The 26,620-nt window shown below is 39.3% G+C and overlaps 1 pseudogene; it reads right to left on the bottom strand.

Moving 5' to 3' along the window:
* Nucleotides 1-2,339: 2,339 nt before the first annotated feature.
* LOC127645519 (retinal guanylyl cyclase 2-like) lies at nt 2,340-15,469 on the bottom strand (annotated as a pseudogene).
* Nucleotides 15,470-26,620: the final 11,151 nt, after the last annotated feature.

Here is a 26,620-nt window from a genome sequence, read left to right as displayed (position 1 = left end):
GCCCTCAATCACCTAGGAATATGGAAACTGCAATTAGAGGATGAAGATATATTTCATAATTATTATAATTGACTGTAACACATTGAGAGTAATCTTGGTGAGCTGATGAACTGGTTTCTACTGAAGGTAATCTGGTTAGGGGTGACCCCGTGGCTCTGCAGTCTTCTTATGTAGAGTACTGGATAATCCAGATAGGGTATGATAATGTACTGCTGGTCACCATCTTCTGCGATTACTGATACAATAACAAGAGGGCACTGTTATACAGTATTTCTGTGATTTAAATCCTTAAGTCGTTTGGAGATGCACTAAGTACAGATTTACACATACTGCTCTAACATTAGTTTCATTAGCGCAGTTGCTCTTGTATGATGTGTTTTAAAATAATAGCTATCTGTTTAAACAATTGAGATCTGATATTTTCTTCTTCTTTTTTTTTTTTTGTATTGTAAAGTAACTTTATTTCAGTAATTTATTCTTCTTGACATGAATTAGTTTTTGTCTTCAATGATAAAGTGAAATATACTGAGACTTTTTTAGCTTTATTAGCCTAAATTATTTGATGCACCATCAGATAACAGTCTACAGTCTTCACTAAAATGTATCTCAATCTGCTACCACCACAGTACAATAAGTATTCCTGCATTGTAAGTTCTTTGTAACCATGGTTTTCTTGGTTCTCCTATTATGGATTGTAATTGATCTTCTATGTGGCAAAAAGTAAATAAATAAAACAGCGAAAAGTTTGAGCGCTGGTGATGACATTCATGGGAGACTGTACTAAATGTAACTAGAATTATTAAATGTCCTCAAGACCAAATTTACAAAATTATTCCCTGGTAAAAGTGAACTCATCCACCATCTAAAATTATAATAAATTCAGAGCTTCATACGACATATTAACACTGGTCCCACAATTCTGTGGGTATTTCTTGTTTTTGTTTGTTTGTTTGTTTGTTTGTTTTTATTTTCAGTGCTATATTCTCTATTTTGCTCAAAGTTCACAAAGGGGAATAATTTTTGATCAAATCTAAACAGGCCCCATTTCCAGCAGCCATCACTCCAGCACCTTATCCTTGAGTTATCATGATAAATTGCTAATTTGGTACTAGAAAATCACTTGCCATTATATCAAACACAGTTGAAAGCTATTTGTTTCATTAAATTAAGCTTAACATTGTCTTTGTGTTTGTTTTTGAGTTGCCACAGTATGCAATAGACTGGCATGTCTTAAGGTCAATATTAGGTAAAAAAAAAAAAAAAGAAATGTTTCTTTCTAAAAAGAAACAGATTTCTCTAGAAACTCATCAGTCAATAATTGTTTTGAGGAATGGAGGCTATACAATGTTTGAAATTGTCAAAAAACTGAAGATGTCATACAAAGATGTACACTACAGTCTTCAAAGACAAAGGACAACTGGCTCTAACAAGGACAGAAAGAGATGTGGAAGGCCAGATGTACAACTAAACAAGAGGATAAGTACATCAGAGTCTCTAGTTTGAGAAATAGATGGTTCACATGTCCTCAGCTGACAGCTTCATTGAATTCTACCTGCTCAACACCAGTTTCATGTACAACAGTAAAGAGAAGACTCAGGGGTGCAGGCCTTATGGGATGAATTTCAATGAAAAATCCACTTTTGAAACAGAAAAACAAAAAGAAAAGGTTGGAGTGGGCAAAGAAACACAGACATTGTACAACAGATAATTGGAAAAGAGTGTTATGGATCTTAACTCCATTGAGCTTTTGTGGGATCAGTTAGACTGTAAGGTGATTGAGAAGTGCCCGACAAGACAGCCACATCTATGGCAAGTGCTACAGGAAGTGTGGGATGAAATGTCTCCTGAGTATCTGGACAAACTGAGAGCTAGAATGCCAAGGATCTGCAAAGCTAGAGGATTTTGTGATGAGAACTCTTTGAAGTAGTTTAAGTTCTGAATATTTTTTCTAATTGTAATAGTAATGTTTCAGTTATTAATGTCCTGACGATACATTGTGATCAGCTGAATGCCACAAAAAGTACCAATTTCTTTCCATAAGAGCAAACTCTGTACATCATACCAAACTTTTGGCTGCCAGTGTATATTCGTTCTTTCAGCTATATCTGAAAAGGTGGAATACCAAGGCTCCAAATTGGAGGTATCTCTCATAAAAGATGAAGTGCTATGTATGTTTAATATGGTTTAATACATTGAAAGATTCTTCATAAGGAATGTCCCATCAAAAGGTCTGAATTTCTGCAATAGAAAACAAAAAGTAATATCTTTAACAGTTCACACAAGCTTGCCTCATCAAGTGCTGAGAAGTAAGAATGAGCTCTTGGTGCTCTTAAAATTTGTCAATGTTGGTGGATCATGACATTGCCCTCATCACAAAGAGTGAGTTGAGCCACCTGACGCACAGTGGAGATCTTCCTCATGGCTTTTTGAAGCATCACCTTAAAATCTTTGGATTCACATCTGTAAGACACAAAAACAGAGAATGAACACCAGCCTTAGTTTACCTCATCATCATTAAAAATGTTTTCATTATGTGAGTTGGGACAGCAAAACACTGAATATATCGTTTTTTAAGCTCTACGTTAAGACATCATACATGAAACACTGAGAAAAAACAAGACATTCAGAGAATGACAGAACACGCAAACAGAAACATAACAGCGTGCTAAACATAGCCTATGATCCTTTTTGAAAAAGCTGGCTATCCATATCTGAGGAATGCCATCTAATCTGAAAGGAGAGAACTTTTATAACGATTATCTTTGGCAAGTCACAAATCTACAAGACCAAAAATATCTGAAGGTGTACAAAGTTACCAGAAATTATGATATCACCAAATCACACATAATATATTTTATTTTGTGTTAAGGAATCATTTACTCAAATTAAAAGTCTCTCATGTTGCCCCAAACACGTATGACTTACTTTTTCTGTTACAAAGGGAGATATTAGGTAGAATGTTAGGGACAGACAGCCTCAGTCACCATTCACTTTCATTGTAAAAATATGGTACAAATGTGAATGATGGCTGAGCCTAATATTCCATCTATCTTCTTTTGAGTTCAAGAAAGAAAGAAAACTGGTTTGGACATCAACAAATTGAGTAAATGATGACAGAATTCATTTTTTGGGGTGAACTATCACTTTAAGGGTTACTATGGTAAAAAGGTTAATTGCATTCATTTAAGAGACGTTCAAGTTTGCTTGAACTGACAATTACATATATACATAGAAATTCTATGAAGCCAAAACAGTAGGATAATATATTATATTTAAGAAACACTACTTGAAAGCAGAAGAGTTTTGTTAATTGTTGGAGAATGGTACCCAACCAAAATGGAAAAAAATGGCAATAGCCTCACACAATGGCTTTTTACCCCCCTGTCTTGACACCCCCACCCTTTCCCCCTCCTGCCTCTCTGCCATAAAAAGTAATGTTATACATTCTCCATGCGTAACATCCAGTAAAGTTTTTCTTCTTTGCAAGCTGTGCTTCCGGTTTCCGGGTAAAGGACACAGGCCACAGAAAGGCCTGTCCTTACCCTGACTTGAGTACAGGTGGCACAGAGAGAGGTTCGATGAAGCTGTCCCTCCCGATCAGCCAGTAGGTTTCTTCTATACCTTTACCTTGTAGAGAAGAGAGGAGACAGATGATTAAACATTGGTGTTACATAACAGCAAAGGTTTGAGTAATAGGTATTTGTCACATCAGCTAAAAAGTTGTTTCAGAGGCAGAGCAATTTATTCTATTTTGATAAAAATTAAACCTGGAAAATGCAGTGGGAGAAGCTTTGATTTTAAGCTGACTTTAACTTGTAAAACAGGTGGAAATGAGGTTCATGTTATACCGAATACGAAAAAAAATAAAACCTTTTAATTTGTCTTATGGATTAATACAGAGCTCACTTTGAGTTCAGTCCTGGCTCTCAACTCTACTTTGTAACCCAATTTCAACTCCAACAAGATCCTCACTGTACTGGAGTGGACATGGATTCTATATGCTGCGAACACACACACACACACACACACACACACACACACACACACACATGAACGCACACATGCACGCTATAAAGACCTTATTTTCTAATATTATTAGTGTAAGAACAATTTCTTTGCCTGGCAAAAACAATATTACAGCTAGTGACAATCATTTCAGTCATTGATTGACTAAATTATTGAAGTATGTATTATTATTATAGATCTAACTATGATTCTAACTAATTATATTAAAAATGTGTAAACATTTACTTACAATTTTAGCAATTTCAGCCTTAATGGAATATTCCAGGTTCAATAGAGTTAAGCTCAATCAACAGTATTTGTGGCATAATGCCAAAGTTAGTCCCAGTTTAGTTCATAAGGACTCTTATTTTGACATGGTTATCATTTCTGTTATTAGTTTGCCCCAAACTACATTTCCCATGTTGCACTAACCACATCACAGCCATCTGTTCCCCATCTTCCTCACTTGTTCTCTATTCCCTCATCAAGCACCAGTTTGAATATATACCCTCTAGTTTTTTTTAAACTCTCATGGCCAGTTCTTAAGTTACCCAGTATGTTTCCTTGTATGTTCTTGTGTTTGTAGTTGATAGATTATTTGTTCATTACTTTTCTCCATATTGTTTTTTTTATCTCCATCACCTTCATTAAAAGCCTGCGTAGAGATCAATTGTCTCCCATCTCTGCTTCAAACCATGACAGAAGAACTGACCTCAAGACCCCTCCGAGCCCTGGACTCCACCTTGGCCCTCCCATCCCTCAACATCACCTTGGCTCTATGTCCCCTTGGCTCCACCATGGTCCTCCAGCCTATCGCCTTCACCGGGGTTCCTCATCCCTCCAGCTCCTCCTTTGCTCTCCGATCCACCGACTTCTGTCACAGTCAGTCACTGCTTTTGTTCATAAGTAAGTACACTTATTTCGATATGTTTATGGCCTTCTGTTATTCGTTTGCCCCGAACTACATTTGTGTGCGTGCGTACACTCATATATATATATATATATGTTATATCCTTAGTAAGAAAGAATGAAGGAGATTCTTAAATAAGGAATTCTTTAATGAACAGTATCAGTAGCAAACTAGTACAGCACAGATAATAGCTTGTGCAACGCTTCACTTCTCTTATTCCCCTATTCTCAATATTCACATATCCCGAACCTCTAACGCCACCTACTGTCCAGTATGCACAGAAGAACACAACATATTCGCCCATCACTTAAAGCAACCTGTCTACACAGATATTTAAGAACAAAAGGAAATTCCATAACAAAGTTACCAAATTACCAAAGCATTCACTTGGTTATGTAACATAATTACTTAACTCAATCAGGTTAAAGAACAAAAATAAGTTTTACTAAAATTCTAAGAATGTAGCATCCATATTAAAATCAACAACAAGATGACTTAATGAATTACTCATCCTTATATAGTCACGCAATGCAAGATGACTAAGTAACACAGTCTTCCAGCCAACGAGGAGGTCGTCTCACACGGGTAGACACCCTTTAAAGAGTTTCGGGAACTTGAGGCGCCAGAGGAGGATGAAACTGAAATGACAAGTCCACAGCATCCATGTCAGTAGTCTCCGAAACAGGTGCAACAGAACGAGCCAGGTGGGAAGCATGCCAGTTCTTCCCGTCTGATAACAGGTAAGTACACGCACCCAGTTTACGCACAATTTGACGTGGGTTGGAAAACCTCGGATGCGCTTTCGGAACATGAGTTGGAATGCGCACACGCACCCAATCTCCCACTTTGAAATCAGGAGTGCGAGCTACACGTCTGGAGTCAGTGTATGCTTTCATTTTCTTTTGTTTCAAAGAAACTCGCTGCAGAAGCGCAGGCGCATCCTGGCGCGTTGTGAGAGGAGGAAGAACATTAAGACGCGTTCACATCCTTCTGCCATGAAGCAACTCAAATGGGGATAGTCCTGTGGCAGAATGTGGTGTAGCACGATACACTTGGAGAAATTCCGTGACTGCAGGTTTCCACGGCTTAGTTTCCAGAACAGCAGACTGAATGCAGCCTTTCAACACGCGATGAAATCGTTCGACAGCTCCATTCGCGGCAGGGTGGTACAAAGAAGTACGTATGTGTTGAATGTTTCTCTCTTTTAGGAACATAGCAAATTCTGCTGACGTAAATTGCGTTCCATTATCAGACACGAGAGTACATGGATTCCCGTATCTACTAAACACGTAGATGACAAGAAGGTGGTAACATTGCGAGTAGTGATGGAAGCGGTGAAAGCGACTTCAGGCCACTTACTGTGATAATCAAATCAATGTCAGCGCATAACGACAGTCCCATACAGCGGTTTCAAATGGACCAACCACATCTATAGCTACCTTTTCCCACGGTACAGACGGAAAAGGCACTGGCTGCAGCGGCGCAGCAGAGGTGTTGGCAGTCTTGTCAGAGGACAGACACATTTGACAGGTCTGTATATGCTCTTTAACCAGACAATCTATGCCTGGCCACCAGTACTGTTTACGAAGGCGTTGTTTTGTGCGCACAATTCCCTGGTGGCCTTCATGAGCTAACCTCACCAATGTGTGCCTCAGCGCGACAGGTACAACCAGACGTGATCCTCTGAACACATAATCGTGCTGCACACTCAGTTCATCACGTAGTTTGAAGTAAGGACGTAGCATATTATCCACAGAAGTTGAAGAGGAAGGCCAACCGCGAGCAATTTGTATGCGTAATGCACTCAGTTCAGAGCACGTCGCGGAAGCAGAAGCAAACTCAGCAGGTGACAGAGCTGACATTGCAGGAGACATAAACGCCACAAACTCAGGTTCAGCATCCATGCAGTCTTCATCCGAAGCAGGTAAAGGCAGACGAGACAGACAGTCAGCAGTGCAATTTTTAGCCCCAGGCCGGTACATCACATCATAGTTAAAGCACAGTAACCGCGCTGCCCAGCGCGCAATGCGCATTCCGGCGCGATCAGTACCTTTGGATGAGAGGAGCACAGTTAACGCTTGGTGGTCCATCCGCAGGAGGAATTTACGACCCCACAAGTAGGTTCGCCACTTTTCAACGGCCCATACACATGCAAGTGCTTCCTTTTCAATAGTTGAGTACTTGCGTTCAGCAGGTGACAATGTCCGGGACGCAAAAGCGACAATGCGCTCAGTCTTGTTCTCATGAACTTGAGCAAGAACAGCGCCCAGACCATAGTCAGAGGCATCTGTAGATACCACCGTAGGCAAATCTGGGTCGAACGATGAAAGTGCAGGACTGTCAATGAGCAACTTTTTTACAGCATCAAAGCATTGCTGAGCTTCCTCCGACCAGACGAAATCTGAACCCTGCCTGATGCACGCACGCAGGGGTTCAACTACAGTGGTAAAGTTAGGAATAAACTTATTGTACCACGATAGTAGCCCGATGAAAGAACGGAGTTGAGGAGCATCTTTTGGAGCTGGTGCATGAAGAATGGCAGAAAGGTGATCCTCATCAGGTTGAATTCCTTGCGCGTTCACCATATGACCCAGAAAGCGCAGACTGGTTTTGTTAAACTGACATTTCGATTGATTCAGCTTCAGTCCAGCATCTTGTAAGCGCTGAATAACGGCTTTAAGCGTGTGATCGTGTTCAGTTTGCGTCTGTCCCCAGAGAATAATATCATCAAGGTAATTGGCAACATTTGGAAGTCCCTGCAAAACTGTTGCCAACATTTTCTGAAAAGCAGAAGGTGCTGAAGCAAGTCTGTACGGTACACGGCAAAATCTGAAAAGTCCTTCGTGAGTAATGAAGGCGGTCAGATCGTGGCTCTCCTCATGTAAGAGCAACTGAAAATAAGCACTCTCCAAATCAATAGTGGAAAATACAGACGCTCCCCTTAACAAAGACAACAATTCATCAATGTCTGGTAGTGGGTAGCTATCTGTAACTACAGCCTTGTTGGGTTCTCGCAGATCCACGCACATTCGAATGGCACCCGACTTTTTCTGTACTACCACAATCAGGGAGACCCACGGTGAAGCGTCCACTCTCTCGATAATGTCAGACTCGAGAAGGTGCTGAATTTCCTCACTGACTGCGGCTCTAACAGACAACGGTAAGCGGCGAAGTTTCTGGCGCACAGGAGCAACAGCTGGAGAAGTCTTTACTTTGTGAACAAAGCCTTTTGCACATCCCAAAGCAGAAGGCGTCAACGCAGACAATCGAAGCACAGGAGTTGAAGACTGCTCTGGCAAAATTGAATTGCCTTCAAACCGGAGACGTAACCCATTAATAAGATCCATGCCGAGCAGAGCTGTGCCAGATTCCACCACAAAGAATGACGTAGAGCAGGTGATGTCATCCTTAGAGACAGTGACAGGTAAGCAGCCAAGTACAGGAATCGGAGCACGAGAATATGTCACTAGTTTCAATGAAGGTGGCAGCAACGCGTCTCCTTGAAGTGTGTGTCATACACAATTTTCGGCAAGATAGAAACAGATGACCCAGAATCCACAATAAGCTCGATAGGCACAGACGTAGTTACGGTTGCAATAAGAGTAGTGCACTGAATTTTATCCGTTAGTGAGTCATGCATATAAAGAATCTGAACTTCAGGCAAGTCAATTTCACGCACTGAGCAAGCTTGTCCCGAACGACACACCCGCGAATAATGTCCCATCTTTTGACAGTTATTACACTGTGCCGATACAGCAGGACAACTACTATCATTTGCAAGGTGTTTCTGAGATCCACAGCGATAGCATTCACGAGAGGACGAAGCAGGTGCAGTAGTTGACGAAGGCTTTGAAGAACGCTTTGTAGACGGTGGCTTAAAAGGTGGTCTACGACGGAAACGTCCAGCTGCAGGTGAAGGCTTTGCATGTATTACTTGCACAGGAACAGAACGAGTATTTGATAATAATTTGGCTTGTTCACCAGCAGCTTCTGTTTGGGTGGCAATAGTAATGGCTTTTTCCAGAGTCAAATCAGATTCCAAAAGCAGTCTCTCACGAATCCGATGACTGGACACATGCTCCACTAACTGGTCACGCAACATTTCGTCCAGAGTAGCTGCAAAGTCACAAGTAACTGCTAAGTCCCGTAAAGCAGCTACGTACTGAATTATAGTTTCCCCTGGTGCCTGAACACGTTTCCTGAAAGCGTGGCGCTCAGCCACTATGTTCCTTCGGGGGGTAAAATGCGCTTCCAAGGCCGCAATCGCATCTTCCATCGAAGCACCTTGATTCGGCAAGGAATAGAACAATCTTTGTCCTTCAGTCCCCAGACAATGTAGCAGTAGTGCTCGTTTGCGCTCGACCGGCCATGCATCTCCAGATGCACCAACAACCAGCAAATAATTCCGGAACATCCGTAGCCACGTGCCGAAAGGAATAGTTGGTTCTCCAGGACATGGCAAAAATGGCGTGGGAAATGTAGAAACAGCTGCCATCGTCAAAAAAATACCTCGTCGCCAATTTGTTATATCCTTAGTAAGAAAGAATGAAGGAGATTCTTAAATAAGGAACCTCTAACGCCACCTACTGTCCAGTATGCACAGAAGAACACAACAATATATATATATATATATATATATATATATATGCACGCACACACCCTCTAGTTTTTCTCTATCATGGTCCGGTCATATGTTAGCATGTTTCCTAGTATGTTTCTGTGTTTTAGTTGATAGATTATATGGTTCTTTGTATTTGTACACATTTGTATCTCCATCTTCATTAAAAGCATGCTTTTAAAGATCCATTGTCTCATCTCTGCCTCAAACTGTGACACAATGTTAATTACCACCATTTGTCCCTAATTTTCTTTATATATAAAAAAGCAGAAATGGAGATTAAAGGCATTTACAATGGAAGTGAATGGTGCCCAATTTGTTTTAAAGGCACAAATGGTAAGCTTAATTTTAGAAAATTACTTTTATTTAGCAATTACAATTATTAGTTTTTCTGTTAAAAGTGGTGTATTATTTGAGATTGTGAATTTGTTTTAAATGACCGTTTTATGGTCATTTCAGGGTTTATGGCAACGTGGTTGTAAAATTGGATTAACATTACACAAAATGTTAGTAAGCAATTTTATCACTCATCACAATGATGTTAACATGCATCTTGTGGCTATACTTTGAAGCTCACTGAAGCCAATATTATTATTTTTTTTTAAATACATTTTTGCAGTAATCAACACTATGCCACAAATGCCATTTTATTAAAGCTTAACTTGTATTTATCTTGGAATATTCTTAAGAATCTCTAATACTATAGACTAAAGTCTGAAATACAGTTGTTTGTTTTAGTGGTGAAATACATTTTCATAGACTTGTGCATTCCTGTGGACTCCATTCTAGAAGCAGTATTGACTGTGTCCCCTAACAGACCGTACCGCGACATGGTCAAACCCACTACACCAGCTACACTGGGACCTAGTAAGACCACATAGATGGCATGTTAAAGAAAAAGGATACAGTAGTCTAAATTTAATCTTAAACCAAATTGCTTCGATCAGTCTGACCTGTATGAAGTCATATTCATATGCAAACCAGTACATCAGACATGTCTCATTTTAAAGGTGCCTACAGCACTTAAGATGTCCAGAGCCATATTTGCAATCTCTGCTGCATGTCGGTTCCCATTGGGCATGGGCAGGGGTGGGCTGGGAAGAGAAATCGGCCTGGGATTTTACAAAGAAACTGGCTCAAAAGTGTATGCACTGTCCTTTTCTGCATATGGTTGCCCCCCTTCGGCATATCGAGGCGGCATTTTGTGGCCTGTTCTGCATAACGCGGCGGCTTATTTCCGCTTGGTCCCGGTTCTCCCGATGGGGCGGACTGGCCAAAGTGCATCAGCCCACCGGGAAATGCCTGATATGCCAGATTACAAATCCAGCCCTGGGCATAGGCACGCCTGATGCCACCATGTAAGCATCACCTATAGTTTCCTCCTGCGGCAACAGAGACATTCATTCGTTTACTGAAAGTATTTATGATTCTTAGGACAATGATTTTGCATGATTACAGCAACATAAAGGACATTCTGTGGAAGCCAAGCAATTATGTCTGAGCAACACCCAAACACCTTTTTGCTTAAACAGCCATTACATCCTTTAAAGCAAAGCAATTTAATATATGATAAGATTATATTTCTGGTGTTATCTTCGACATCTGGATTGCCAATGACAGTATCAAACAGAGTATAAAGGTCAATGAAACGGTCAACCACCTCAGTGGGCTCGCTATTGGCTGAGATTGTGGTGAAGCCAACAATATCACTGAAGTAGAGACTGACACTGTCAAAATACTCTGGTTCGACTACAGTGCCAAGCTTTAAAGCCTCAGCCACTGATCTAGAGACCAAAAATTCAGAGTTCAGAGAATTTAAAAAAAGTAATTCAACTTCTAGTGCTTGAAAACTGAAATGAACTCTCATGGTCTGTTGAGGTTGACTTTACTGTCTCTATGTTTGGGATCACATAGACCCCCATGATCTGTGTGTAAGAATGGTAATAGTTCATCACAAAATTAAAAGCAAACCTCTTATTCCCCCATTCAAATTCTTTAAATGCATTCATCTGATGTGATCAAATCCCTGTTGACAGATTATTGAAGCTTTTGTGTCACTAAGTGCTCATGTACATTTCAGAAATGTGATTGATATCTAATATAACACTGCTCATAATCAGTTCTCATGAGATTAGGACAAGTTATAATACTTAAATGTAAAATATGTTGGTAACACTTTACATTTAAGGTTCAATTTGTTAACATTAGTAAACTATATTAGTTAACATAAACTAACAATGAAAATTATTAAAACCAGCATTTATTAATCTTGGTTAATGTACCTTTAACATGAATAATACTTTTTTTTTATCAAAAGTTGTATTTGTGAAGATTAGCTAATGCACTATGAACTAAAATGAACTAACAATAAACAATTGTATTTTATTAACAAAGATTAATAAATGCTGTTAAAAGGACCTTAGAACATGAGGGTTAATTTGTATGTGTGAATGACACTTCTTCACAGTTTATTTATCTTAAATCATGTCTGTGCTTAGTATGATGGTAAAGTCTTTACTGTGAAAGTGCGTCTGTCTCTTACGGAGGCAACATTTTTGTGAGGAGATTCTCAGTCTTTTGCTTCTCTATTTGTTCCAACATTCACAACATGGAGTCTATGATGTTGGTCTTCTTCCCTTTGTTAACATTTTTGAACTGTAGAGAAATTGAAGACACATGACGGACAGATGCAGAGAATGGGAAAAAGACACTGTTCTCTTGAGTGATTTTAATCTTTATATTTCACCACTATTTGGTTATTCTTGTCTTGAATTGGCAGCTAAATAGAAAACATTTCTTAGAACGAACATGACTGTTAATTTACTGTAAGAGTGACTGTTGTGTGACTACAAAATGGTTTAGCAGTGTTGATAGTGGGCACCTGGTCAAAGATTTCATCAAATGTATGTCTTCGCTCTGGTTACTGAATGCACTCCATTGGAGCATGGTCTGGCAACACAATTGGTTGGCACATTGGAGGAGGCTTCCGGATCCTTTTGGATAATTTCTTTATGATCCAGAAGTATTGACGGCTTAGACATTGTAAAGGTATCATAAAGAGTAGTAAAAACAGATGTATTTGGCCTGGACAATATATAAGTCTTGCTGATATGTCACAACAGCCTATCAATATAGTCATTCAATAGTGATTGCAGATTTGATAGCAAATTAGTTTACATCAACAGACTGCTCTAGCATGCATAATGGAGGCCCTCGCATTATCAACTCTTGCATGATGATAGAGAAACTGTACACATCAGCAGGTTGACTGCCATACAAACCAGGGTGGGACCCTCTCAAGCTCTCAGGAGCAGTCCACAGAAGGTCTGCATGGTTAAATACACACATGAACATTCTAAGTATATAGGAGAATAAGAACATGGAGCATAGCAGTCATGAGACTTTGAGCACGAAACGCCCACACAGTTCCTGGATTTAAGCCTTCCATGACAGACGTTCCTATGGTTAAGATATTTCATACCCTGCATGCCACAGACACACACTCAATATTACATGTGATGTTCATGTAACTGCAAATCCAGGCCAAATCAAATGACCATGGGTTTGTGTGAGGCACAAATGTCACAAGATTGCTATAATGAAACACAGAAGTCTAAAACACCTTTGTTATTTGTAGTCAAATTTGTAAGTTCATGGGCCCATGTGCACTTCCAAAGGATTGGTTGGGACTCAGAGATGGGGTGCCAATTGCACACAGGGTTTGTTCCTGGTTGTCAGAAGATGCTATAACCCTGCCCTCAACTTAATCCTAACCAAATGGAGCCTGTAAGGCAGAGTAGCCTCCCAGGAACAACGGATGGTATATTTCTCCAATCTTGCAGATGGGCCTTCCATTACATGTTGGTCTTCAGTACATATAGATACATACTGTACACTCAAATAAGGGATCTTGTACAATTAAATATATTTTTATAATTTTACTTTAATGGTCAATAATTAAAATAATTCATTGTCCCTTTTTGTGACAAATAATTTGATTCTGAAGACATTAAAAATGTTTGCTAATTTCCATAAATCCATACATTTTAAAAAACAACTTCAACCTGAAATTCAACCAATCACATTTTTGGTCTCATAGTAACAGCACCTTGATGAGGTCCAGAATGAGAGAGGACTTGAATATCCAGTCCAGTTTGACGTCTTCATTTAGCAACAGATCTTCCAAGCTGCCGCAAGAACAGTACTCCGTTACTATGGCAAAGGCACTGCAGTCGCGGAAAAGCCGCGAAAAAGGGTTAACATTTTTTCAAAAGTATTACTTATTATGGTGTGTGAATGTCTTTGTGTGTGTGTGGGTGGGGTGTTGGTTGGATTTAATGGGGGTGTGAGATTAAAGGGATTTTAACTCAAGTCTTTTGAATTTGTTTACCAAGAAATCTTTTTTACAAATCTTCTGATTAGTGTACTGATACTTTCACTGGCCATTTCTGCAGTAAAACGAGTGATTCATTTAATCATTAACATTAAGACTCAATAGTGATGGTGAGCATGGCATCATAGGCTCGTAATAGCTTGCTGTTGTGGCGTAGGGTTGGAAGGACCATGTGCTGAAAGGGAAGATTGTAAAAGAGGATATCATATGGTACAAACACCAATGAGCCGTCTGACATCAGCATATCATAAGCTGTTTCCAATAGGAACTTCTGCGCTCCTCCACCAATCAGTACTGAATGCATGCAGAGAATGACCACTGCAAACAAAGGTAAAAAGTGAAAACAGGTAGAAAAGTTCACAAAGGCTTATGTGACCAAGATGGAATCTTTTCTTCTTATTCTTTTTTCATTTGCATTTTCTGCAATGATTTTAGCAGATCTGCAGAAATCAACGTGGAATTGATTAAACTGAGCTGAAAGTACTATACACTTATTAGTAGCTGAAAGCATACTCAAATGTATCCATATTTGCGATAAAGAAAGATGCAATGGTTTCAAAGTTATGTAGGCCTACAAATAAGCCATTGTTTTGTAGTGTCTTATTGTAAATATATACTGAAAAAGTATCATTATCAAAGCATTTGAAATACAAATTATGGAATAAAATGGCACTTCCATGGAAAAACAAAAGTAACTATTACAGCTTTAAATATGAGCACACAAATTGTCATTACATCATAACATTATTTTTAAAAGTTACTATGGACTTGAATGAACCAAAATTAACAGTGTTTAAAACTCACAGAGGAGACCCCCCACCTTCTTGACTTTTGCTAGTGTCTTCCACACACTGGTGTGTTCATTACTAATCGATACCTCTATGCAAACTGGCATTCCATGACTCTGCAGGGCATTGGCCAGCTTGATGCCCATCTCTTCCCAGACATCCTCAGCTGATGAAATGATGCCCACATGTGCCCAGCGAAAGTGTCACATGAAGCTCAGCAGCACAAGGGTCGGGAGGGGCATGGTGTGGTCGAAAGTAGTGTATCTACGGATGTCATCCAATGCAGGACCAGGAAAACTCTGCTTTATTCCAACTCTTTCCAAGGAGAGAGGCAGTTTCACAGTAGCCTGGGTTAATTGGGCCAATAAACCCAGACGCCTGTGTATAGTAACCAAGAAAATGTGCAAAGGACTGTGATGTCTCACATTCTTCCTCCAGGATGACATAATCTAATGTGATGCCCTGTGGGAGGAAGATCCTTGTTGATGTGCTCCACAGCTAATCGTGCAGCCACACTGCGCTCAGCTTTAGTAAAAAGAGGGTAACATGACCAAGGCCCCACAACCCCAAACCTCAAGGTGGCAGAATTGGAGCCAGGGAGCAGGCAGAGACACAGAAGACTTTCAGTAGCCCACAGTTGCCAGAAATACAAATAGGTGTGCATATGATGACAAGAGAAATAAGAGCTTTGGTCAGGGAGTCCTGGTGGTCCATGAAGGAAGTAAGCTGTAAAAGGCACACGATGGCCATTGCATTGCAAGGTAACAGCTAAGCCACACAGTTTGTGGATTGGCACATGCTGGAGCTCCCTCACTGTCACATGAGAGTGGCTTTTATGTCAACCAGATAGAGTTAACTGAGAAAAAAAAAGGACCATATATGTTAAAGGGATAGTTTTTTGAAGAAGAAAAAAAGATGTAGTGAATCTACATTCTGTCTACAGTCTATCATTCTGTCTATCTTCTCCTTTTGTGTTCCATGAACTAAAAGTGATACAGGTTTTGAATAGCATGAGGGTCAGTAAATGATGAGAATTTCTATTTTTTGGTGAACTATTAATAGGGTAAGTATTGTAACAGGGCCGATTAATTGATTGACAAACCTGTTTGCCAATAATTTGCTAGCTGATATTTAGAATGGTATAGTATATAGTCCAATCTTTTCAGAATAGGAAAGAGAAACAAATATAGAAGGGCATTTGATTAAATCTGAAAATCTGCAGGTCACTGATGTTATGTAGGATTGAGAGTGAGAGGATTGCTTAAATTCTGTTAAGTGTACACCCTAATTCTGTAATGCTTGGAATGGCCACCTTAGCATTTTAAAAATAAAATAATATATATTTCTTTAATCATGTTTAACCCAACAACAGACTGCATTTACTGTGTGCATGTGGTAGATCATTTTGCAGAATGACTTTTGCCTGTGGACCTCCACCATATTTGGCTAAATAAACAACTTGGATTTAACATTTTCAGTAATTGATCATTTAAAACTAACACTATGATCCATCCATCCATCCATCTTCAACCGCTTATCCGAAGTCGGGTCGCGGGGGCAGCTGCTCCAGCAGGGGGCCCCAAACTTCCCTATCCCGAGCCACATTAACCAGCTCTGACTGGGGGACCCCGAGGCGTTCCCAGGCCAGTGTGGAGATGTAATCTGTCCACCTAATCCTGGGTCTTCCCCGAGGCCTCCTCCCAGCTGGACGTGCCTGAAACACCTCCCTAGGGAGGCGGCCAGGGGGCATCCTTACCAGATGCCCAAACCACCTCAACTGTGATATTTGCATGAATTACAATCTCCAGACAAATGCTATTACTTGAGCATATGAATCAATACAATTACATAAATTTATCTGGGCTTTTTTGGAATTACACCACTTTTTAAAAACAAAATAATGACTTAAAATATTATGAACTATGAGTTGTCAATGTCAATGTTTAAAAAATGTATAGTTTTTTTGTTTGTTTTTGCATGTTTTTATTTTTTCCCTTTTCTCCCCAATTTGGTATGCCCAATTCCCAATGCGCTCTAGGTCTTCATGGCAGCATAGTGACTCGCCTCAATCCGGGTGGCAGAGGATGAATCTCAGTTGCCTCCGTGTCTGAGACAGTCAATCCGTGTATCTTATCACATGGCTTTTTTAGCGTATTACCACGGAGACCTAGCGTGTGTGGAGGCTTCACGTTATTCTCCTTGCCATCCACGCACAACTCACCATGTGCCCCACCGAGAGCGAGAACCACATTATAGCGACCACGAGGAGGTTAACCCAATGTGACTCTTCCCACCATAGCAACCGGGCCAACTGGTTGCTTAAGAAGCCTGACTGGAGTCACTTATGCATGTTTTAAATACTACACTAGAGTAGAAATGAATTACTTAATTGATGGTACCTTACAACTGGATTTGACTTACCGACTCTAATTGGCAAAGCACTCTCTGATTCCTTATTGTCATAACTTGTTTTTTCACCTATGACAGTAAGAACAGTGGCTCAGTCTCCTCTTCTTGGAAACACTATAATAGTGTGCAAAATTCAGTATCCAAGAGCACTGATTTCTGGTAACGTGCAAACATTTTATTAAATAAATCCAAATATAGCTAGTAATATCACTACCTATCCAGAGACATTGGTTTCTTATTAGCCCTTGAAGTGCTCCAGCCAGCATTGAGTTACATTTATAATCCTCTTCAAGTCTCTTCTGCTGTGTATGATGCCACTGCTGACCTCAGTGAATGAAGATTATATAAATCCAGTTTCCAGATGTACATATTTCAGTGTTATGCATACTCGTATGAAAACTTCAAAATGTTCCATTTGTTACTAAAAGTTGTTACTATTTTAGTCTTCACTAAAATATATATTATTTATTCTATAATTATATAAAGAATATATAGCTATACACATGGTTGCGAGGGTTACTTTTGAAAAGTATTCCACTACAGATTACAGAATACATGCTGTAACTGAAGAGATTAATTGTAATGTAAATGTAACTGTGTTCTAAATACCAATGAATTTAAATTGTAACTGTAGTGGAATACAGTTACTTATATATTGTATTTGAAATACTCAATCCTGGCTATACATGAGTTTGTTCATATAATGCATAAGATGGATGCGGTAAAAGGGCTAGACAGATTTGACTTGCAGCGTGTGATAGCGGGACTCAAACTTGAGACATGAGTATGTATGGGTTAATGTACAGTCAGCTGGTTGTTATCCCACAATAAACCCCACAGGGTGATCAGGACCCCAAGACTAAGCAGAGGGGTCTTGTATCACCCTGAAGGGGATTATATTGCGATACCAACCGGCTGACTCCTCAATATTCAGCCTATTTCAAGACTACTTGCTAAATAAAGAAAGAAATGGACATGAAACATTGATTTGCACTGAAATTATGTAATTATGTGAAAAGAAATAAACAGCTGAAATCAACATCTGGTTAGCGTTGGTGTTTGCGTTGTTAAAATGACCCTCAAAACATACGTCACAATTGTCAAAATGGCTACCAATGTAATTATAAAATTGCAAAATGAAACTATTGTATACCTGGAAACATACCAAATTACAAAGCAGAAACTATTGTGTACCAATTACAACGCAGACATAAAAATATATACTTCAATACTACTGTAACATAATGCATAGGACCCAATACTGTCTCTGCCCATAATTGCCCTCTTGCAATTTTCAGAAATTACATAGAACAGACCCCAAACTAGACTGGAGCGATTTGCAGAACAGACCCCATAAAACTACACTATAGCATAAACATAAGAAAAACTGTAATACCACACTGTAAAACAAATTCCATTGTTTTTACAAACAAACAATCAAACAAACAAAAACTGGCAGCTATGGTTGCCAGAATAATTAGGTAAAAAATACAGTAAAAATGTAAACAACTTTACAGAACAACCTGTAAATTATACAGTTTAAAACTGTAAAATTCTGCTTTTCACTTTATAATGTTGTTAATCACTGTAGTAATTACAGAAGGGCACATGATGACATGAAGTTCATCAAAAGTGTCCCTTTCAGGAACAATGACCAGTAAACATGTAGAGACAGTGCTCGGTGTCACACAAACACATAACACCATCAGTGTAACACATGTGAAATTAAAATTATTCTAATATCCATTATTCATTAACTAAAATACATAAACTATAACACAGAACACCCCAAAGTGCATAAGTTATATTAAAAATAAAACATAACTATTCCCATAAAATATAATGAAATGTAATGGGTCACGCAGGGAATTCTGGGAATGCCCGATTCTTGTTTTTTACCGTAATTTTAACAATAATTTACAGTAAAAAGTACATATACTCTCTTTTTAAACAATATACATTTTAACTGTTAATTATACATGAAAATCATACTTTTTACATCTAAAAAATTATATTTTTACAACATTTTACTGTAAAACTTTTTAAATATTTTAAAATGTTTTAACATATATTTTACAGTAACTCCTCATTAACCAATTTATGCTTTTTTACTGTAGCATTTGACAGTCTTTTACCATTAAAATTACAGATTTTGTTTTACTGTGCATCTTGTTTTAAGATATGGAGAGCAAAAGAAGATGTAATTCAGTGAAACACCAACAAGTGGTTTATGAAATATTTTCCCATAAAATGCCTTTATATAAATACTTTCTGCAAAATTACAGAAATGACTGACACTATTTTCATCCAGTAATTCAACAGTAACTTGTCTAATGTCTGTTGCCGGTAACAGATCCAGTAAATTAATGTTTCGCTTCTCACCCTGTTGTCTGCTTTAATTGGACAGTTGACAATTTGCTTTGCATGTCTGATTGCTTGCTTGTTTTGTGTGCATTTATTTTTAGTTACAAAAGCTTTGATCCAAAGCAAAATTTAATTATTTGCTAGAGATGTATGATATACTGTATTTGATCTTGAACTTCAAATAAAGCTTGTTTTCAAATTGTTTCTGGGTATATATATTTACTTAATGGGTGTTTCTCAATTCTAAGAATGCAGAGAACAGACTTGCGTTCTTATGAAGACCAGTCTTGCTGAGCTACCTTGGAAGAATGAACTCGAAATGACAGCAGGACATGGAACGCACCTATTATGAGATTTGAGATGTGCTGTGAACTTCCTGTTGCGCAATTGATTGTCCCAGCACATAATCAGACCAGAGAGGTTTTGTAGGACTAGTGACATGTTAAAAGAATAAAGTCTGTTAACACTTGTTTGCTCCATGTGTTTATTACTTTATTTAAAAAATGTCCAACAAAACAACACAAGCCATCAGATACAAGCTTACAGCGGGAAACTTTTGAGGGAAAACACAATGATAAATAGTATAATTTCTTCATCTGACACCGTAAACTGAAACTTACTGAAAAAACTGAAAAAAGTAATTTTGTCTTAGGAAACTCCACACATACTCCAAAAGGATTGCTTAGTATAAAACATGTTGAAGATTAGCAGACAGGTGGTCATTCATTAAGTGATGAGATTTTTCCTCACAAAAGTAGTTTATTCAGCAAACTCAATCATCTCCTTCATAGACACCCATTCAAAAAACGGCCTCTGTTCTCCTCGCCATTGTACTGCTGCGTTATGCTTTGTTTTGCTAACACTGTCCTGTTCTTTAAACTGAGGTCCTGAGTTTCTGTAGTCATTAAAAATCCCAGGGCATTTCTTGTAAAGAGTAGGGGTGTAACCCTGGTGTCCTGTCCAAATTCCCCCCTTCTCAATCATGGCCTCCTAATAATCCCCATCCATTAATTGGCCTACTTTCTTTCCTCTCCACCAATAGCTGTTGTGTGATGTGTGGTGAGCATACTGTGCACTATGGCTGCTGTTGAATCATCTAGGATGATGCTGCACACTTGTGGTGGTTGAAGAGAGTCCCCTGTTAACTGTGTAAAATGCTTTGAGTGTAGTGTCAGGAAAAAGTGCTATATAAATGTAACTTTCATTAATTCATCCTGAGGGATGGAATGTCTAATGTGTCTAAGAGGGTGGTGCTATATTGCTGGAAGCTGAGACATAGTGTCTGTATTTCCCCTTGAACAGGAAAGAAACAGAGCTCTATCTGCTTCTGAAGTTGATTTGAACAATATTCTCAGCAGGGCAGTTGAGAAGCTTCAGCTAGAATGGCCACCCCTGTTGCGCCCGGGTGTTCTTGACTGGATTAATGGTTCTTTTCGAAGCTGCATGACGAGAACCTGTGTCGCAGTGGCGGCGTCTTTCACATTCTTGGAGCGGTGAGTTTAAAGGATATTCACATCTCACCCCAATTGAAGAGACACATGTATGCCCCTCCTCTTTCATACTGCAGTGGAAATCTAAGTCGGTTTAAATCCAAGCCATGTAGACTCGCATCCACTTTGTTGGGTAATGCCTACACTTCAGAGGGTCAAGCTGGTGTTGCTCAACACATCATGGTGGTATCGCAAGCCTACCAGGCAGATCTTTTGAATAACTTGGATGAAAGTTATTCAAAAGATGAGAGTCCCACCAAGAGCTGCATCACACCATGGATTTGTCCTCCTGGCTACCAAGACCACTGTCCAGGCAATTGGCAGATCTATGGGTGTCCTGGGGTCCGCTGAATGCACGTATGGCTGAACTTTTCATATCTGAGTGACAAGGAAAATATGTCCTGCTTGGTGCCCCAGTGTGTCAGGCATTAGGGCCTCTTTGGTGATGCTATTTATGCTCTCACCTGAATCTGCTGAATTTGTCAAAAGGCAATTTCTTGGTTACAGACACATCCTGTCAAGGTGCGATTGTTCTGTATCTTAGAGGGTTCGCTCGTGCTCTACTTCGTAACAGTGTCTAGCCGAACAGAGTGTTACCATCTCTAACCCTGTTTCTTTGCGTAGAATTGTGTCCGAGCCACCGGCTAGTAAACAAGCCTAGTGGGCTGCACCCAAGCAAAAAGGGATGCTTTCTGAACCTCACCTCAGCAGTACAGTTGCTTCTGGATGGCCCAAAGTGTTCCTGATGATTTGGCACCAATGAAAGCTTATAGACGGACCAGTCTGCTCCACTTTCAAAGATGTCCTGAACCAGTGGCGAGAACTCTACTACGGCATATCCCTCCTCCTTCCCGAGTTTCGGCACCAGTGTAAAGCAGTTCAATGGAAGGAGGAGGCGAGAACCGGCCTGGCAATATAAACAATATTTTAATGATTAACTTAAACAAAAGACAAACACACACATGATGGACATGTCCTTAAACTATCTCACTCTCGACGCACCACCGTCCGCAATCAGCCTTTATCCCTCTCGGATGCTTAATTAGCCTGATAAGGGACCGGATGTGTATAATCACGATCCGGCCCCGCCCTCCGCCCTGTCACATACCCCTTTTATTTTAATTCATACATAATTGTAATGGAAATTGCAATTATATATTTATCGCTGAATTAGAAATTTCCCCAATTTTCACATTTTAGAAATCTGGTCGTCTTAGTAAAGTCAGTAAATCTCAGAAACTTTCAAAGAGCCATGTGCTCTTCCATTCTCACAATTAAGCCTCAGGTATGGTAGATTTTGTTTTCAATGGTTTACCATGTCATTTCTCTGTAAAATTTGACCTTCCAGAGAAAACACAGAGGGTGGATATGAACAGACTGATGTATCTTTCCCATTGCCCAAAATTAATGCTGTGGAATAATGAAAGACTGCTTTCTTACCTTAATCTAAGATCAGTCATTCAGAAAGCTTAGTAGCCTATGTCTTGAATTTAATTACACAGACTAAATATACATACCAAAATCTAGAATCATAATCTCAACTCAGAGAAAAGTTATCTGGGCAATACATACAAGCATTGACAATACTTTAATTTTCAAAAAACAAAACTTCTCCATTATGCTGCAAGAACACTTTCAAAACATCATGTAAAACAGGAATGAAGTGACAATTTATACACTCAAGTAATGTACAAGAAATGAGACATGAGATAAAAGATCATTAAAAAGACAATTAATTACAGTGATTAAAGTATCTGTTTTGTGGAAAGAATGACCTCATTTGACAGACTGGAGACATTGCAGATATGAAGGTGATACTCAGATCTAGAATCAGAATTAGCTTTACAGCCAAGTATGCTTACACATACAAATTATTTGTCTTGGTGACAGAAGCTTCCAGTGCACAAACAGCAACAAGATAAAATAATAATAACAAAATAGAACACAAATAAAAGGTGAATAGAAAATATTAATTTGTTAATGAATATTATTTTTATATATACAAATCTGTTATATACAGATGCAAGGGAATGTATGTCAGAAGAGGTATGGTATGTTGGATGAATATAAATAGACTAAGCTGTGTATTGCACATAATTGTTGCTCATTGGGGTAGTTTCAACTGTTCATTAGATGGAAAGCCTGTGGTAAAAGACTGTTCTTGTGGCTGATGGTTCTGGTGCTCAGTGCTCTGTAGTGCCGTCCAGAAGGCAACAGTTAAAAAAGGTAGTGGGCTGGGTGAGTGGGATCCAGAGTGAATTTTCCAACCCTTTTCCTCACTCTGGAAGTGTACAATTCTTGAAAGGAGGGCAGGGGGCAACCAATAATCCTCTCAGCAGTCCGAACTGTCCTTTATAGTCTTCTGATGTCTGATTTCATAGCTGAACAACACCAGACAGTTATAGAAGTGCAGAGGACAGACTCAATGACTGCTGAGTAGTTTTTCAACAGTGCTTGTGGTAGGTTGAACTTCCTCAGCTGGCGAAGGAAGTATAACCTCTGCTGGGCCTTATTCACAATGGAGTCAATGTGGGTGTCCCACTTCAGGTCCTGTGAGATGGTAGTGCCCAGGATCCTGAATGACTCCACTGCTGCCACAGTGCTGTTTAGAATGGTGAGCTGGGTCAATGTTGGGGTGTTCCTCCTAAAGTCCACTATATTCTCTACTGTTTTGAGTGTGTTCAGGTCAAGGTTGTTTTGACTGCACCAGTGAGCCAGCCGTTCAACATCCTTTCTGTATATGACTCATCGTCATCTTGGATGAGGCCGATGACAGTAGTGTCATCTGCAACCTTCAGGAGCTTGACAGAAGGGTCATTGGTGGTGCAGTCATTGGTATACACGGAGAAGAGTAGAAGGGAGAGCACACATCCCTGGGGGGCACTAGTGCTGATCATACATGTGCTGGAAGTGAATTTCCCCTGTCTCACAAGCTGCTGCCTGTCCATCAGAAAGCTGGTGATCCACTGACAGATAGACGTGGGAACAGAGAGTCTGTGTTATTTAGTCCGGAGGACTGCTGGGATGATGGTGTTGAAAATACTAAAGTACTAAAATACTGTTCTAAATACTAAAGTAGTCTGCACTCAAGTTATTTGAATCTTTTTGGCTATTTCTGGTCCCAAATGCCATCCAGAATAACAAACAAATCCAACATATTAATTCTAAGTACTGAAATAATAAGGAATGGAAACTCTCTAAATCAGTTCAGACTAGAATGTAGTTGGTAGAATAATCATGCTGGGGCTTATATAGGCAGGCAGATGGAGTTCAGAGACTTAAAGCTATTTATTTCTGTTGTAGAAACTAGCAGCTCATTTTAAAACAGTGCTTGGTGATACAGATCTACACTTGTGTGTTGTGTGTGTGTGTGTGTGTGTGTGTGTGTGTGTGTGTGTGTGTGTGTGTGTGTGTGTGTGTGAGCGTGTATTTATCACTTTGTGGGGACCAAATGTCCCCATAAGGATAGTAAAACCTGAAATTTTTGACCTTGTGGGGACATTTTGTCGGTCCCCATGAGGAAAACAGCTTATAAATCATACTAAATAGTGTTTTTTGAAAATGTAAAAATGCAGAAAGTTTTCTGTGAGGGTTAGGTTTAGGGGTAGGGTTGGGTTTAGGGGATAGAATATAAAGTTTGTACAGTATAAAAACCATTATGTCTATGGAAAGTCCCCATAAAACATGGAAACACAACATGTGTGTGTGTGTGTGTGTGTGTGTGTGTGTGTGTGTGTGTGTGTGTGTGTGTGTGTGTGTGTGTGTGTGTGTGTGTGTGTGAGACACAGGATAGCTGCTAATACCATAATATTCTATTCTATTTGAAAATGTCTTCTATTTGACAGGGGCCTTTGTTAAACATAATTTATTTTTAATGATGGTGGAGTGTAGAATGTGAAAGAGATGTTCACCTCCTTCGTCCCTGAAGGAGCTGGAGAATTTACACCATTAAGGAAAAACCTGTACATTAAACAAAAAAGAACAGAAACAGATAAATGGTGAACATAGTAAGTTTAGAGAGAATGATCCTAGACTGAATTGTGGTAAACTACACATCAATGTATCAATGAAGCACTCCGAATCTAACAATGGTTAATCTTGCAAAGTAGTTAATCAAACTGCAATTAAACCAAATATCATTGATCAAACAATGAGCAATGAACAATGAATTCACCTTTGACCAGCCCTGACAAGTAGGTGACAATATGCACACAAATTGCCATAAACAAAAGAAGAATGTGGAAGTGACAGTGAGAGAGAATATTGATCTGTTTCTCAACCACACCTATCATATCGCTTCTGAATATACTGTATAGAGAATTTTCATTTTTGGGTGAACTATCCCTTTAAGTATATTTTAGAACTTTCAATTCAATGGGCTTTATTGGCATGAAAGTTTCAAAAACAATGTTGCCAAAGCATCACATAGAATAAATAAAATAAAAGCAAAATACATTTTGTCCAATAACTTGGACAGTATAATATAATTATTAGTAATATATAAATAACAGCAATATATAAATTATTATTATTATTAATTTGACCATATCACATTGTGTGTGTGTGTGTGTGTGTGTGTGTGTGTGTGTGTGTGTGTGTGTGTGTGTGTGTGTGTGTGTGTGTGTGTGTGTGTCCAAATCTTTCACTGTCCCTCAGGTTGTGGCATGTTGATATTGGGCAGCAAGATGTGCCCTGTCTCCTTCTCCTACGAGTATTTGTAATTTTGAGAGGTCATTTAGGTCTTTAAAGTCTGAAGTTTCAGAGTTAAACTTGTTTAGGTAAACATTCCTTATTTCTCTGAATGTTTCACATTTTAGGAGGAAGTTCATTTCTGTCTCAACCTCACCTGTCCAACAGTGACCACATATTCTGTTTTCTTTTGGTTGCCATGATTTTTTTGTATCTTCCTGTTTCAATTGCCAATGTGTGGTCACTGAGCCTGTACTTGGTTAGGGTCTGTCTCTGTTTTCCATCTCTGACAGTACAGAGATATTTTGCCAACTCATACTCTCTGTTTAGTGCCAGATAACATTATAATCCACTTTGGCTTTTAGTTTCTTCTTTCCAGTGTTCCAAATAGGTTTCTTTGCATTGGGTTATAATTTGCTTTACTCTGATTGGTATTTGGAAAACAGTGTTGATGTGAGACTGGTCAAAGTGTGTTTGAGGGGGGACGATTAGTCTCAGCACCAACTGATGTAGGGGACTCTTTTCTGGGCTCAGCTCTTGGATTTGGAGGGCTTTGGATTGAAGGGTGTCTCGGGGGCTGGATTTAAGGTGAATAAAAAATGTAAGTGCTCGCTTTTGAATGCTAATTATCAATGGGTATCTGCCTAATTCTGCTCTACATGCATTTGTTGGTGTATTTCTGTGTAAGATGTATCTGCAGAATTCTGCATGTAAAGATTTTTTGATTGTTTGTCCCAGCGTGAATAGCTGTGATGACTGAGTGGACCCAATACTTCACTACAATACAGCGCAATAGGCTGGATGACACTATCAAATATTTTCAGCCAGATTTTCTCTCAACTTTCTCTCTCCTTCTAATGTTTTGCCTGACTTCCTTCCCTTCCTCTCCCTTTCAGTCTTTCTCACTCCTTCCTCCACCCCCAGTAATCCTTTGGGATTTGTGTTGGTCATGCT

The sequence above is a fragment of the Xyrauchen texanus genome, chromosome 1 (assembly GCF_025860055.1).
Source record: "Xyrauchen texanus isolate HMW12.3.18 chromosome 1, RBS_HiC_50CHRs, whole genome shotgun sequence".
Lineage (NCBI taxonomy): Eukaryota > Metazoa > Chordata > Actinopteri > Cypriniformes > Catostomidae > Xyrauchen > Xyrauchen texanus.
The sequence above is the reverse complement of the archived record's forward strand: the minus strand, read 5'-3'. Positions and strand labels throughout refer to the sequence as shown.